The sequence below is a fragment of the Globicephala melas genome, chromosome 14 (genome assembly GCF_963455315.2).
Source record: "Globicephala melas chromosome 14, mGloMel1.2, whole genome shotgun sequence".
NCBI lineage: Eukaryota > Metazoa > Chordata > Mammalia > Artiodactyla > Delphinidae > Globicephala > Globicephala melas.
The window spans coordinates 86,342,093-86,356,906 of record NC_083327.1 but is presented as its reverse complement, the minus strand read 5'-3'; the positions used below and the strand labels follow the sequence as shown (position 1 = coordinate 86,356,906).

At 45.8% G+C, this 14,814-nt stretch overlaps 1 pseudogene; it reads left to right on the top strand.

The window, feature by feature from the left end:
- The first annotated feature begins 7,991 nt into the window (after positions 1 to 7,991).
- LOC115851207 (methionine adenosyltransferase 2 subunit beta-like) lies at positions 7,992 to 9,060 on the top strand (annotated as a pseudogene).
- The last annotated feature ends 5,754 nt before the right edge of the window (positions 9,061 to 14,814 follow it).

The following is a 14,814-nucleotide window of genomic DNA, read 5'->3' as shown; positions in this document are numbered from 1 at the left end:
CTAGGTCCCAAATCCATCTTTATCCGATCATTAGTTCCTCGAAAAAGCTATCCCTAAAAATCACTGTAAATTCAGCCGTGAAATGGTGGGTCTTGTTTGGAATTTTCCTCTGGGAATCAAAGAGGACCACGTACCCTGCCATCCCCCAGTGCAGCGCTGCCAGAAATGCAGAGTCCTTCCACGGGCGAGGTGGAATTGGTGTGCTCAAATGCCCTGCTTCTGTATACATGTCCGTACACATGCACAGGGCAGATTCCAGCTCCCCACCTAGTTGGTTTCCTTCGTGAACGAGACTGGAGGAGATCCCTCGCACTTTCAGCAAGCCCCTAAGTAGCCACATCCTCTCTCCTCTCGTGGTGCTCCAAACGGGGGAGCCCTGTCAGCTTGCCTCCCCAAGTGATGGCAGTGTGGGCCAGGCCCAGGAGGGACACGGATCTGGGCGAGACATGAGGCTGCCACCGTAGCAGAATCTAGCCTACCCTGAGTGACCTGGTTGGTTTATCTTAAGTGACAAGTTTGGAAAACTCAAAAGGTAAACTAAGATCTCCCTAAAGAGAAATGATCTAAAATTTTCTTAACTTCTTAGAACACTTCTTCAAGAGGCGTACTTCAGTGGCTCTAAAGCAGGGTTATTTTAGTCCTTTCTGGCCCTTTGAAGAGAGTGGGCTCCACCTCCTAGAGGGTATTAGAAAAGCTGCACTCAATTCTGGGTGCCATGCCTGGGTCCCTACCTCTGCACCCAGCAGTGTGCTAATAAGCACTTTGCATGGGTAATCTGCTGTTTCCTCCACACACCTACGAGAAGGAAACATTACAGCTGAGAGCAGAGAGGAAACGTGCCCACAGTCACATGGCCAGGAAGTAATGAAACCAGGATCGGACCCCAGGACTCCGTTATGTTCTTAGTAAATGGAGTACTTACAACATACTGACTTATCTCTATACCCTCACCCTACGTACAGAAGACATACCATCTGGAGATGCTGACTTTATACTGGTGGCCCCACAGATCTTTGTTAAAATCCACACATATTGCTTAGGAATAATAAGTCTTCGAAAACAGAGGTGAGGGGGAGACGATGAATTGAGAACCCACTGTGTGCTGGGTGCTGCTTCCTTGCTTAGTATTCACAACCTTTATGCCAATGAGGTGCTATCTCCATTTTACAGATGCACAAACTGAGGCTTGGAGGGAGATTAAATAACTTGGCCCTAATACATGTACTGCATATCAGAATTAGATTTCAGTCCAAAATCTGTCCTTTATGTGTCCCATGCTCTCCCCACACGTGATGGTACGAGGTGTTTCAGAAGTGGATTACAAGAAAGCCAAGTTTTTCTGGAGGTTGCTAGAAAGATCCGCTGCCTGGCCAGCTGCATCATGAGGAATAAGGCCACGGGACACACCAGGGAGGAGAAACGCTGTAAAGGGAGCCGAAGAAAGCTCGTCTGCTTCGTCTTTCCATCCCACGGCCAGGCCCACGCCAGAGCAGAGCTGCCTTGTCTCCCTCTCCGATCTGACTGAAATCAGAGTACTTTTAAGGGGAGTACTCAAATCGGGTACTCTTAAGGAGAAATCAGAAATTTAACTGTTTTTTTTTTTTTTAACTGGTTTTTTTATAAACTGATTAAGTTTTATTTTGGACAGAAAAAGGCAATTTAACTGATGGCCAGTTTTCCCACTAATTCTATTCTCCCCTTCTTTCTGGACACAAGGCACTCAGCTGGGGAACAAATTTTCAAAAACTGGAGAACCAAACCTGATTTCTATCATGGTTACTTTTAACTACGAATCAAGTAATGTTAACTAAACTAAACTAACTAAACTAACTAAAACTAAACTTAAAACTAAACTTAAAATATGTAAAATAGCCTATTAATATTTTTATACTTTTTGCATGATGAAGTATATTGGGTTATATAAATATGTTTTTGTATGTTGGATCTGTTGTGTTTGAGAAAATCTATTATTAAAATTAGTTTTACCTGAAAAAAAAAAAGAAGCATTATTATAGTAGCTACTTTGACGTCTTAGTCTGAACATTACGATTATTAATTAATGGATTTGCATTTTAAACATTTTCTATGTTAAAGTTTCCAAATCTTTTATTTAAAGGTAAAATTTAATTAACGAGAGCACTCCACCTATGAGTCATCTTACTAAGCAGGGCTTTACCGCATACAAGTATGGTGAATAAAGGCTGATGGACAAGGATACCTACAGTACGGTTGCTATTATATAACAGAACACGCACTTAGCATATAAATTATTTCTAAAACCACAGAGGCCAAACCACAGTGGAAAATTCAGCTACTCTGGAGAGAAATAGCAAGATTATCTTCTGCAAAGTTTCCTATTCAGGCATGCATTCTAAGGTGGCCTATATTTCTAATGCTTCTTAAAGCCCACACGACGAGTTAGTAGCTATGAAAAAAATGTGTATTTTTGGAGAGTTTGCCTCTCTGGCCCTGTATTCAATCTCACAGACAGGCTTTAAATATTGGGAGATATTTAAAATATTTCACAGCACTACAGATCTCACTCCTTTTTCAACATGCAGAGATAGACCTCAGAGAATCCTGGAGTTTTTTATCAACTCGTTTTTTGAGAATTACTTAAGGAGTAGACATCACCTATAAAAACAGCCTGATATATGTATATACCTCCCTCCCTGCCTTTCGGATTCTAGCAACCTCAGAACTGGACAAGGGAAAATCTGCTGGATTTTATACTTGAAGCAAGTAATTTAGTAGATGATCTTGTCCACACCGCAGCAGTTGAGAAGATTTCTCCCCAGGAAGTTTCTGCGGCTAACTGATCCCGAAAAGTCAATCACTGATAGAAGTGATAAGACAACTGTGTATGGTGGGTCACTGCTGTATCAGCTGATGGCCCAGTCTCCTAAGAGGAAGACAGAGACAGCTTCACATTCCTTCCCTGCAGGAATCATCGATCCCCGCCCCCCCCACCCCGCCCCCCGTGGTCACTCTCCTTCCTGGGGTCCAGCCCTTGCGCTTTCCTGCCCCCTCCTCCCGCCCCCCTCCTCCCGACCCATTTCTCTTTTTCACTTTCTCCCTTGTCTGTCTCCTGTGCTCTCCCTCTCCATCCTTACTTGACCATAATGAATCAACCAATATTTATTTCTTTGTTCTTATAAAGTTGGCCATTTTATAGCCTTACAGCGTTATAAACTTACAGAGTGTTTAAACACTCTATGGCCAAGTTTTTAGAGTCTTCTGTTTTCTCAGTAAAAACTTTTAAAGGTTCTCTGCTCTTTCTTAGGAGACCCATTGCCAAATGTCTGCAGAAGCCCGTGGTAATTATTCTTTTCTTTTTCAAAGAAATGGAAGTAGCTGCAGATCAACTGCACCTCCTTCTCTAGTGCTAAGACTTCAGAACGCATACTGGGTAAATGACCTAGTTTGACTCGCTCCTACTACTAGGCATATCACAACGGATGATGTTATTTAATACCTAAACATGACACAGTTTTAGGTGGGTGGTTTTTTTTGGGGGGTGGGTGGTTTTTTTGGGGGGGAGGGTTGCTTTTAATACATTAATTTTAGTAATTACTCTCAGTAACTTTGAGCAAGACTCACTAGACAACAGTATGCACACCATGTTTTCTTAGAATATGCTGGCTGCTCGCGGAGAAGTCCCATCTGCTTTCTTTACAAAACGTTGCTTTCTTCTGCCCGGCGGTTGCACCTTCTGGGCAGCATGCTGACGCAGCAACAGAGGCACGCAGCCCAGCAGCTTCCCCCAGGGCAGCTGTTAAAGGGAAATTCTTCTTTGCAAATATGAGAACTTGATTATATGTCATGGGCAGATAAGTGGCTTTCCATTCCCCCTCCTCAGCCCCTGAGGCACCCTGAGAGGCCTGGGCTCCTACAGCCCTGTGTGAAAACACGGAACCAAGGGTCCAGCACCCTCAGCTGACTCGTGAGAGGCAAAGTCCACAGGAGGGGCCGAGCTGAGAGGTCCAGAACCCAGTTAGTTTGGCTACAGCCCAGGATTCCTTCTTTCAAACAGACCACTTCCAATTTCCAATGAGCATTCGTTCCTCATTATGTTTGTTTGCTAATTCCACCTAAAGTATATATCCTACTGGGCAAAAATTGACCAGTTCTTTTTCCTGTTTGGTTTCCAGTTCTTTTTCTCTAATTATTAGAGAAATGCAAATCAAAACTACAGTGAGGTATCACCTCACACCCGTTAGAATGGGCATCATCAGAAAATCTACAAACAACAAATGCTGGAGAGGGTGTGGAGAAAAGGGAAACCTCTTGCACTGCTGGTGGGAATGTGAATTGGTACAGCCACTATGGAGAACAGTAAGGAGTTTCCTTAAAAAACTACAAATAGAACTACCATATGACCCAGCAATCCCACTACTGGGCAGATACCCTGAGAAAACCATAATTCAAAAAGAGTCATGTACCAAAATGTTCATTGCAGCTCTATTTACAATAGCCAGGACATGGAAGCAACCTAAATGCCCATCGACAGACAAATGGATAAAGAAGATGTGACACATATATACAACGGAATATTACTCAGCCATAAAAAGGAACGAAATTGGGTCATTGTAGAGACGTGGATGGATCTAGAGACTGTCATACAGAGTGAAGTTAAGTCAGAAAGAGAAAAACAAATATCGTATATTAACACATGTATGTGGAACCTAGAAAAATGGTACAGATGAACTGGTCTGCAGGGCAGAAATAGAGACACAGATGTAGAAAACAAACGTATGGACACCAAGAGGGGAAAGTGGCGGGGAGGTGGTGGTGATGGGATGAATTGGGAGATTGGGATTGACATGTATACACTCATATGTATAAAATGGATAACTAATGAGAACCTGCTGTATAAAAAATAAATAAAATTCAAAACTTCAAAAATAAAATAAAATCATATCCACCTTCATCACACACACACAAATGAGTGTTGGTGAGCATGTGGGGAAACTGGAAGCTTCACAGACTTCTGGCAGGGATGTAAAATGATGCAGCTGCTGGGGAATGCAGTTCAGCAGTTCCTCGAAATACTAAACGTGGGGTTATTGTACGACTCAGAAATTCCACTTCTAGGTATGTACTCAAGAGAAAACGTTCTCCCAGAAACTTGTATGTGAATATGGTGCGAATATTCTTAGTAGTAGTATTCATAACAGCAAAAAGTGGAGACAACTCAAATGTCCATCCGCTTACGAACTGACATATCAAATATGGCATATCCATACAGAGTATTATTCGGCAATGAAAAGAAATAAAGTAGTGATAGATGCCGCGACACGGATGAACCCTGAAGACATTATGCTGAGTGAAAGCAGGCAGTCACGAAGGAACACATATTATAACATATTGTATAATTCTATTTATAAAAGAGGCAACTCTCGAGAGTCAGGAAGTGGTTGTCTTGGGGGAAGGTCGGAGGGGTGGGGAAAAGGGAGAATGACTGCCAATGGGTATGCGGTTCTTTTTGGTGGTGATGAAAATATTTTAAAACTGACTGTGGTGACGGTGGCACAACTCTGTGAATAGACTAAAAACTGTTGAACTGTACACTTGACATGGGTGAACTGCATGGTGTGTACATATCTCAATAAAGCTGTTCAAACTACTGGAAAGCGAGAGGAGCTGCATTACGGCATGTTCCGGCCTGCCATGCACACCCTGACCATTTTCTGGCCCCGAAGTTTGTCTCAGCTATTCCAGCTTGTTCTTTGGTGAGTTACAACCAGCAACTGGGTGTGGGACTGTAGGCTGCAGAAAAAGTATTTCTATATTTCTGCATGGTTAGGGCTTACGGAACAAATTTTACTGGGACCTTGGACAAAGGGCAGGTCTTCACTGAATAGAGATTCACCTTTCTCATGATCTGTGCTTACATTTCAAAAGGGTTTGAAGCCCTGGAGCCATGGAGATATTCCAGCAATCTCTCCTCCTGGAGACATTGAATTACATTCCAAAGAGTAAGAACCCAGGAGCCTTCCCCCTTTCTCCCTGAGGAGGATTTACTTATACTGGGAGAATCAAGTTGCTTTCCCTCTCTCAGGAGGAGAGAGGAACAATGTGCCTATAAGCCTGCAGATTCTTATTTCAGGGTTTCTCACCTACAGTACAGACCCCCGAAAGGGGTAAGGTGACAGCAATCTGGCCCTCACCACCTCACCACAGAAGGGGAAACACTAGAGCAAAGGAAACAAATCTGGTTATCGCTCTTAGGGATAATCAGTCCCTACCCAGGAAACCCCAGCTCGACTTTCAGGACAACACAAATAACCATGGGCGTGGAAAAATTACCAAGGTATGTCCACTCCGGCCCTCGCCACCATCAGAATCAGGTCTAGGCCACTGTACAGATTTCAACCAAAACTTCAATGCAAATCAGTACCCGATGTGTCTGCAGCGAGCAGCCCCACTCCTCAGACTCCACAACTCGCTCTCTGAACTACGTCCTGGTTCTGCTGGTGGATAGAAGCCCTGCTCATCCTGTCAGAAAATGCTGAGGTCCCACCTCTACAACTTACACAGTCTTACCGGTAAAAGAGGAATAAGTAATTCCCCCTGAGCTGTTGGGAGCATCTGTCACTGACCTAAAGGGACGGCAGTGACTGAAACAAAGTTCCTGCCTGGTGAACGCCCATCCTCCTGGGAGAGCGCTCCACCAACTGCAAAGGTTGTCTTCAGCTGTTTTTGCCTATTACTATGAATGGTGGTTATTAGTAACAGTTGCCAATGCAAATCGTTTTAAGAGGCAAGTAAAAACAAATGAGAATACATCTATCATTCCTTACATTTCTCTGGCATGTACTAAACAGTCTTGCTGGCTGAGAAACTTTCAGGGAGGGGTCTTTATAAAGGTCAAATTTAATACAGTCTGATTTCTGATGAAGGAGTAAAGGCAGTTCGGTGGAGAAGGGATAGTTTTTTCTCCACTGGTGCTCGAACAACTGAGCATCCAAGACGTATAGGGTTGGCCAAGAAGTTTGTTCGGGTTTTTCCATATGACGTTACGGAAAAAATAAAATTAAAAAATAAAAATCCTGCTGCGGTACCACCAGGCTGTTTCTTTACCCATCTTCCTAGGCTCCTGGCTGGTTTGACGCCTGATTCTCCATCCTGTATCTCTCCAAGAAACTGCATTTCTGTCTAAGTTAGGGATAGACTGAGACTGTTGTCTGCAACCAGGAAGCTTGCCATTGAACCAGAGGGTACAAACAAGCAGCTGACGGCAGCAGACTGCCGAGTGCCTCTGTGACGCTGAAACCCCTGGAGCAGGCGTGATGCCCGGGAGACGACCAGATGTGTCCCTCTGGACGGGTAGCCAGCAGGCCGCATGCCCGCTGCGTGAAGGCTTGTGAGAACGGGGAGAAGACGGGTGCCAACGGCACTGCGGACTCTCCCACCAGAGGTTCTCAGGATTCGAGTTTCATGAAGAAACTTTCAATATTTCTCATTTGATCTACAGAATCTGCTCAAATTTCAGATGCCTACATATTTTCAATGACCAACGCTCCTTGATAACAGACTTAAACTGTTTTTCCGTCTCCACTGTTTTCCGTTGGCTAGACTCCTAGCCTACTGACTAGGGCAGGGCCTCGCTTAGCAGCCCGTAACATCTGGGATTACCTTCTGCTAGAGGAGGGATACGAAATGGCCTATACAAAGCTAGCTATAAACATACATACTCTGAAGAGACACAAGAGCCCAGCAAACTATAAATTTTAAAAGTCTGACAGATCGGCCGGCCCGGACCTAGGGGAGGAGAGCCGAGGGCGCTGGAGTGAAAACGAGTCTGCGGCGACGCCAACACGGCGGGCACGGCGGGCGGGAGACGGAGCTCTGTATCCACCTTGTCCCCGTGAACTGCCCTTTGGTGGAGGAGGAAGTTAGCAGCCCCAACTGGCGGGTTCCGATTACTGGTGCCACCAGGCTTCTTGGCAGAGCTAAGAATTTAGCAGAATTTCAGCAGAATAATCGGCATGCCGTCGGCTGTGGTTTTAGAAGAGCAAGACCAAAATCTGAGCAGCTTAATCTCTTGGAGTCTGAAGCAGTTCATCACATCACTTATGACTTTCAGCCCCGTGTCCTAGTACATTGTGCAGCAGAGAGAGGCCAGATGTTGTCGAAAATCAGCCGGATGCTGCTTCGCAACCTGACGTCGATGCTTCCGGGAACTCGGTGAAGAACGCAGCTGCGGTCGGAGCATTTCTAATCTACATTAGCTCCGATGATGTTTTTGCTGGAACAAGCCCACCTTAGAGAGAGGAAGACGTACCAAGTCCCCTAAATCTTTATGGCAGAACAAAACTAGAAGGAGAAAGGGCCATCCTCGAGAACAATCTAGGAGCTGCTGTTTTGAGAATTCCTGTCCTGTACGGAGAAGTCAAAAAGCTTGAGGAAAGTGCCGTGACCGTTATGTTTGATAAAGTGCAGTTCAGCAACAAGTCTGCGAACAGCGACCACCGGCAGCAGCGGTTCCCCACACACGTCAAAGATGTGGCACTGTGTGCGTCAGTTATCACAGAAGAGGATGCTGGATCCATCAGTTAACGGAACCTTTCACTGGTCCGGCAATGAACAGATGACTAAGTATGAAATGGCACGTGCAACTGCACACGCCTTCAAGCTCCCCAGCAGCCACTTGAGACTGATAACTGACAGTCCTGTCTTAGGAGCACAACGACGTCTGAGAAACGCTCAGCCTGACTCCTCCAAATTGGAGGCCTTAGGCATTGGCCAGTGAACACCATTTCGAATTGGAATCAAAGAATCACTCTGGGGCTTCCCCGGTGGCGCAGTGGTTGGGAGTCCGCCTGCCAATGCAGGGGACACGGGTTCGTGCCGCGGTCTGGGAGGATCCTACGTGCCGCGGAGCGGCTGGGCCCGTGAGCCATGGCCGCTGAGCCTGCGCGTCCAGAGCCTGTGCTCCGCGGCAGGAGAGGCCGCAGCGGTGAGAGGCCCGCGTACCGCAAAAAAAAAAAAAAAAAAAAAAAATCACTCTGGCCTTTCCTCATTGACAAGAGATGGAGACAAACGGTCTTTCATTAGCATTGTGTGTTGTTGTTGTTTAAATGAGATGTGGCACTTTTTAAAGAAAAAAGGAAGCCGTTCTGTACCAGTGCTCTTAATTGTGACTCACGATCTTTCAGGTGAATGACGCTCTTGCACTGGTGAAACTAAGGAAACCAAGGACAATAATGCCTTGTTTGAAGTCATGAGTTTTCTGTTTATCATTTTGTTCTGGCTTAACTTGCTGTTTGAATATAGTAAATTATGATTCTCAAATATTTGAGAGCCAGGATGAAACACGTCTGCTGTAGACTTTTTTTTTGGATGAAATGCATTGTTCATTCCTATAAATAACCTCTACATTTTCAGGACTTTTGCATCTGTTGGTCCTTTTCTGTTTTAAAGTGCGTTAAATAGTATAAAACTCATTGGTGTTCATTATTTGCTTTGCTTGAGCTCAGATCAAAATGTTTGAAGAAACTTTATTTTTGCAATTGAAGTGCAGTTTTTCCGCTTGAGATGTTTCAACTTGTCATGTATACTGGAACTCCTGCAGCTTGATGCTTCCTGCTTCTGTAGCGGTGAGTGGTGAGCCTTTGAGAGAACATGTGTATGTATTTTTTTAATATATATGAAACTGTCCTTTTCACTCCATGTCACCAAGTGATATTTCGTATGTGTGGTTATACTAATAGTAAGGAGCCTTGTAAGTCTTTTGACCATTCATGAACAATAATAAGTAGGTACTGCTGGCATGATAAAAATATAAAAAATAAATAAATCTGACAAATACCACAAACATCGCAAAATACAGGAAAATAAATATTTTCATTAACTGCTGTATTTTTGTAATACATTTTTCCTACATTGCTTTAACGGCACACTTTCTGATATCACCTCTTCATATCAGAATGACTTAAAAACATCTTCCTATGGAGATAAAAAAATAATTTTACTCTAGGATGACTGATCAAAATGGTTTTTCAATTACTGACATATTTTAAGAGTTTCATCGATGGATGAGTTCAATTACAATTCATTTTGGAAACGTCATGCATGTAAGTTTTAGAACTGTCAAATTTTGGAAAACTTTTTCGAGTTCTTTTTTCACATGGGTTTGGAATTTATAGCGTTTCAATTTTTTTTCAGTGACTAGTAACATTTTAGTAACATACATGCTCTCTTTTAATTATGTCCATTCATCAGTTTTTCATTAATGTTCTTGTCATACAGCATATCATAGTGTTAATATGGTCTGCATCAATATATTGTGTCAAATCAGTAGTAAATCTAAATGTTTTTACAGTGTATTTATATGAGGCACTCCTCTTCATTCATTGGGTTATCGAATAATACAAGAGCCTAGTGATTATTTCTATTCAAAATCTAACTCATGAATTACTACGTTTGGTACGATCTGAGAAAGTATCCTGTTACAATTAGCTTTTAACTCGGGATAACTTCTGATGTTCCATCATCTTCATCACACAGACCCCCAGCAGCAAGACTGAACAAAGATGCTCACCCTGTACATTCAAGCTTGAACCTCACCCTTAACAGCTCAGCCTGTAGTGCACTAAGAAATTACTTTTTAATCCCATAATTCTCTTGTGAAAGGAACTACAACACATTTTGGGGTGTTAAAATCATAGTTGATATAAATTTTTATGGCATACTGTGACTTTTCAAACAGTCTGGGTGTTTTTCATTCCATTATCACACCAGGTCTCCTTTAAGTGGTGTGCAGTCACAGCTAGAAACCCCCGTTGGGACACCACTGACGGGGACACAAGGAAAACCCAGACCATGAACACGTTACACTGCGGGTAGCTCGAGGTGGGGGGAAGAAGGCTTGGTGGGAAGTGGCATCTGAATCAGGCCTCGGGAGAGGAACAGAAATTCATCTGCCATTACCCAAGGCACTCTCTCTTCTCCTCCCTCCACATCCAAGTTAAACTACGTCCCGTGACTCTTACCTTCTTAGTAAAAAAAACCATTAATATTTACTGAGTATTATTTGCCAAGAACACTGCTCAACACTCTGCATACGTTACTTATGTTACACAACAACCGCCCCGTTCGGTCAGGCAGTATTCACTCCCCCTTGTACTGAGCAAACTGAGAACATTGATAATAAATAACTTGCCCGACAGCACTCAGCCAGGAAGTTAGGTGTCCAGGATCCTGATCTGTGCAGTGGTTGCAACATGTACACCCAACCCGTCTGCTACTCAACCCCCTGCACCTCTGCTGCCCCACACTTCCTTGCTGGTGACACCCTTCCTCCTCAGAAGGGCCCTTGGCTCATTCCCCGTGAGTCCGGCAACCCTGGGCAGAACCCATCAGCCCACCAGTTTCCAGGGAACCGAAGTCCAAAGATCATCTCGGACATCATCTTTCTGGTGGTCCTGCTGTAACCTTCTCACAGGGCCCGTGAGCAGCACGCGGTGGCACAGATGTGGTATTTCCCAAGTCCCCGTTGCCGGCTGTGCACAGAGCGTGCGCGCACCGGCACAGCACCTGGCACCCAGCACCTTAAACGTTTGTAAACATCGGCTGGAATTCTGGTATACTTCCCCCACAACGGGATGTGCAGGGAGTCAAAGGGACAGATGACAAGTACCTGGCACACGAAGGAGACAAAACACTTGCTTCCTCTAACCTGGGCCTTGAAAGAGGAGAAAGGGTAAGCGTAGCCCAGGTGTGTGCAATGGGGAAGAGGGGTCAGGGAAGATGGCACCCCAGCCAAACAGCCAACGCACCTGGGGCTGCAGGAGCGCCTGCCATCGAGACCCAACACCAGACTAAGGATGGTGGGCGCAGCACAGCATTCTGTATACCAAAATTTCAACAGAAGATCAGATAAAAAATCACACATCACATGGACTGAGACAGAAAGGGGAGAGAAATGCTAAATGCCTGAAGTAAAAAGGGAACTCATTCATCAAAAATTTCCATTTCGGAAGAGCTACCATTCAGTTTTACAAACTATAAATGATTTAAAAGAGAGTTTAAGGTCCATATCCAATAGTCTAGTGATTTATAAAACATGCCCAAATTGGCTTTTAGCAACTAGAAGGGTTTGAAAATTAAACATTTACGGGAAAAATAATTTCATTATCAAACTGTAAGATTTCATAAATTGCCAAAACAACAAACTCAGGTGAAAATATCCAAAATGACCCCTGTATATAAGGCATGGCCCAGACACCTCTATCCTGCTGCTCCCCTGTCCCTATTCCTCTCCATCCACCCTGAGATGCAGGCCCGGGAACCCCCTGCCCTCTCTTCTCCTTCCTGGTTCCGGGGAAGCAGGCCCGACTTTACCCAGAGTTACCATTCTGCAGAGGCAAAGCCCTGGTAAAGGCCCAGTGTGCTCCAGAAGATGGGGAGGGGTCCACAAGTCCCCTCCCACTGCCGGTAGCAGCACAGACTGCCCCGCGGAGACGTGACGTGAGCCTGATGCCACGTGAGAGGCCAGACCCATCTTACCTTGCTTTGCGATCCATTTCCGACAAGGCAGGAAGGTTGCTTTTTTTTTTTTCCATCAGGGTAGAAATTCTATGCTCAAAATTCATTTTCCCTCCTAACTCTGTAGTTATTGCTCTATTACTTGTAGCAGCCGGTCAGGCAATTTCATTCTCATTCCTTTAAAATGATCACTAAGCAGGATCCACCCAGCTGTGGGCCTGGCTTTCACTCATCCAGACACTCAGGTGTCTCTGAACCTGTGCACGTTCCTGCCCATGTCTCCTGCCTCAGTTTTAACCCTGTGGATGGACACGTAGCTGCTGCAGTCCTTAGTCAATCCTCTGTCCGCATCTCCTGACCATTCTGTTTCCACCTTGGTCTTTTTGCTACACGTGCAGGGAGTTCTTTACCTTTGAGGTTACTAATTTTTTTTTTTTTTTTTTTGCATTATCCCATCATTCAATCCGTCCACCGAATGACTTGGCGCAACAATTTTTTAATCAAAAATCATTTTGGGGGCTTCCCTGGTGGCACAGTGGTTAAGAATCCGCCTGCCAATGCAGGCAGGGGACACAGGTTCGAGCCCTGGTACGGGAAGATCCCACATGCCGCGGAGCAACTAAGCCCATGTGCCACAACTACTGAGCCTGCGCTCTAGAACCCGTGAGGCCCGACTACTGAGCCTGCGTGCTGCAACTACTGAAGCCCACACGCCTAGAGCCCGTGCTCCGCAACAAGGGAAGCCACTGCAATGAGAAGCCCGCGCACCACAGCAAAGAGTAGCCCCCGCTCACCACAACTAGAGAAAGCCCGTGCGCAGCAACGAAGACCCAACGCAGCCGAAGATAATTGATTTTAAAAGATCGTTCTGACTGCCCCTTTTTCATAGCGGCCTTTTGTGGGTACAAACGGTCTCAAATCTCAAGTAGTTCAATTAGGTTTTTACTTTAAAATTACTTTGTTCTCTGAATCGTTTCCCCCAAGAAAAGCCATTCTGCTGGTTCATCTCAGCCTTTGTCACATGCTGTTCACTTTCCTCCTCCGTCCAGCGTGGATGACCCAGGAGAGTGGCTGCCCTCATTTCCTCTGCACTTGTTTCCACCAAATACGCCCCTTCGTACAATGGGGGCTGGCAGTGTAGACCGTGTCAGGAGGGCGGCGTGGGTTAGCGTGCAAGGGCAGAGACCAGGTGGGGTCCCAGGCAGCCCGAGGCCTAGTCCAGGAGGGTCTGCACCTGGGCCGTGGGGCGTGCTCTTCCCCAGGTGAGCGCTGCCCTCCGGCACATCCAACGGGGCCGTCAGTGCACAACCTCGAACCCCGTTGCTGTCCTGTGCCAGTGTCCACACTGAGCCGCAGACAGGAGGCCTGCCCACGTCCGTCAGGAGCAATGCTCCGACCAGCCTGGGGGGGGGCGGGGCAGCCAGGCCCGCTGTCCCTGAGCCACTCCTCAGACTTGAAGCGGGTGCCTCCCTGGGTTCAGGGTAAGGATGGCTGTCCCCCTGAAAGCGTACCGTGTCGTCCTCGGGCGGCAGCTGCCCAGCCCCAGCCTGTGCTTCCCAGACCCCTGGATCTGTGCATGTGGTTGCCTTGGATCCTCCCCGGGCACGTACTGGGGCTGACCTCCGCTCCAGGCACCAGGGATACACACTGCTTACAAAGTCCCTGCTCCAACGGAGCTTACGGATGATAACCCAGCGCACCTCAGACAGCAATGAGAGATGAAGAAAATACACAGGGCAAACGTGACAGTGACGGGAGGGACAACGGGCATCCCCTTCCGGCTGGAGCTTCTCTGAGAACGAGACGGAAGCAAGCCAGCCCGGCAGGATTCTGCGGGAAGGACGATCCAGACAAGGAGAGGCAGATACACCCCAGACAGGACCCACCTTGGCAGCTCGCAGGTGCTGTGCGGCGCTGGGGCGGGGAGCGAGGAAAGAGGGGCGAGGGGCGAGGGGCAGAGGCAGGTGGCGGCCATCGGGGCAGGACCAAGGTCAGCACAACTGGGGCCTGGTTACTGTCAATATGAAATACAAAGGGCGTGAGCTTTCACTCACTTTAGTCATCATCAATAAAACAAGACTTTTATTGACATCTGACAAAGAAACATTTGAAAAACTCCACCGTACAATACAGGTTTTACCATAAAAATGTTATTTCCTGGGTTAATGTTTCAATATGTACTTCTCAACAAAAAGAAAACGCTAATCACACTCAAAACCTTCTATCTAATCAAGGGACCCATGTGGAAAGAGAGCTTTTTCACAGCTGAATTTTAAGCTATTAAAACCATCGGATCAGATGTATGTATTGCTGATGACAAAG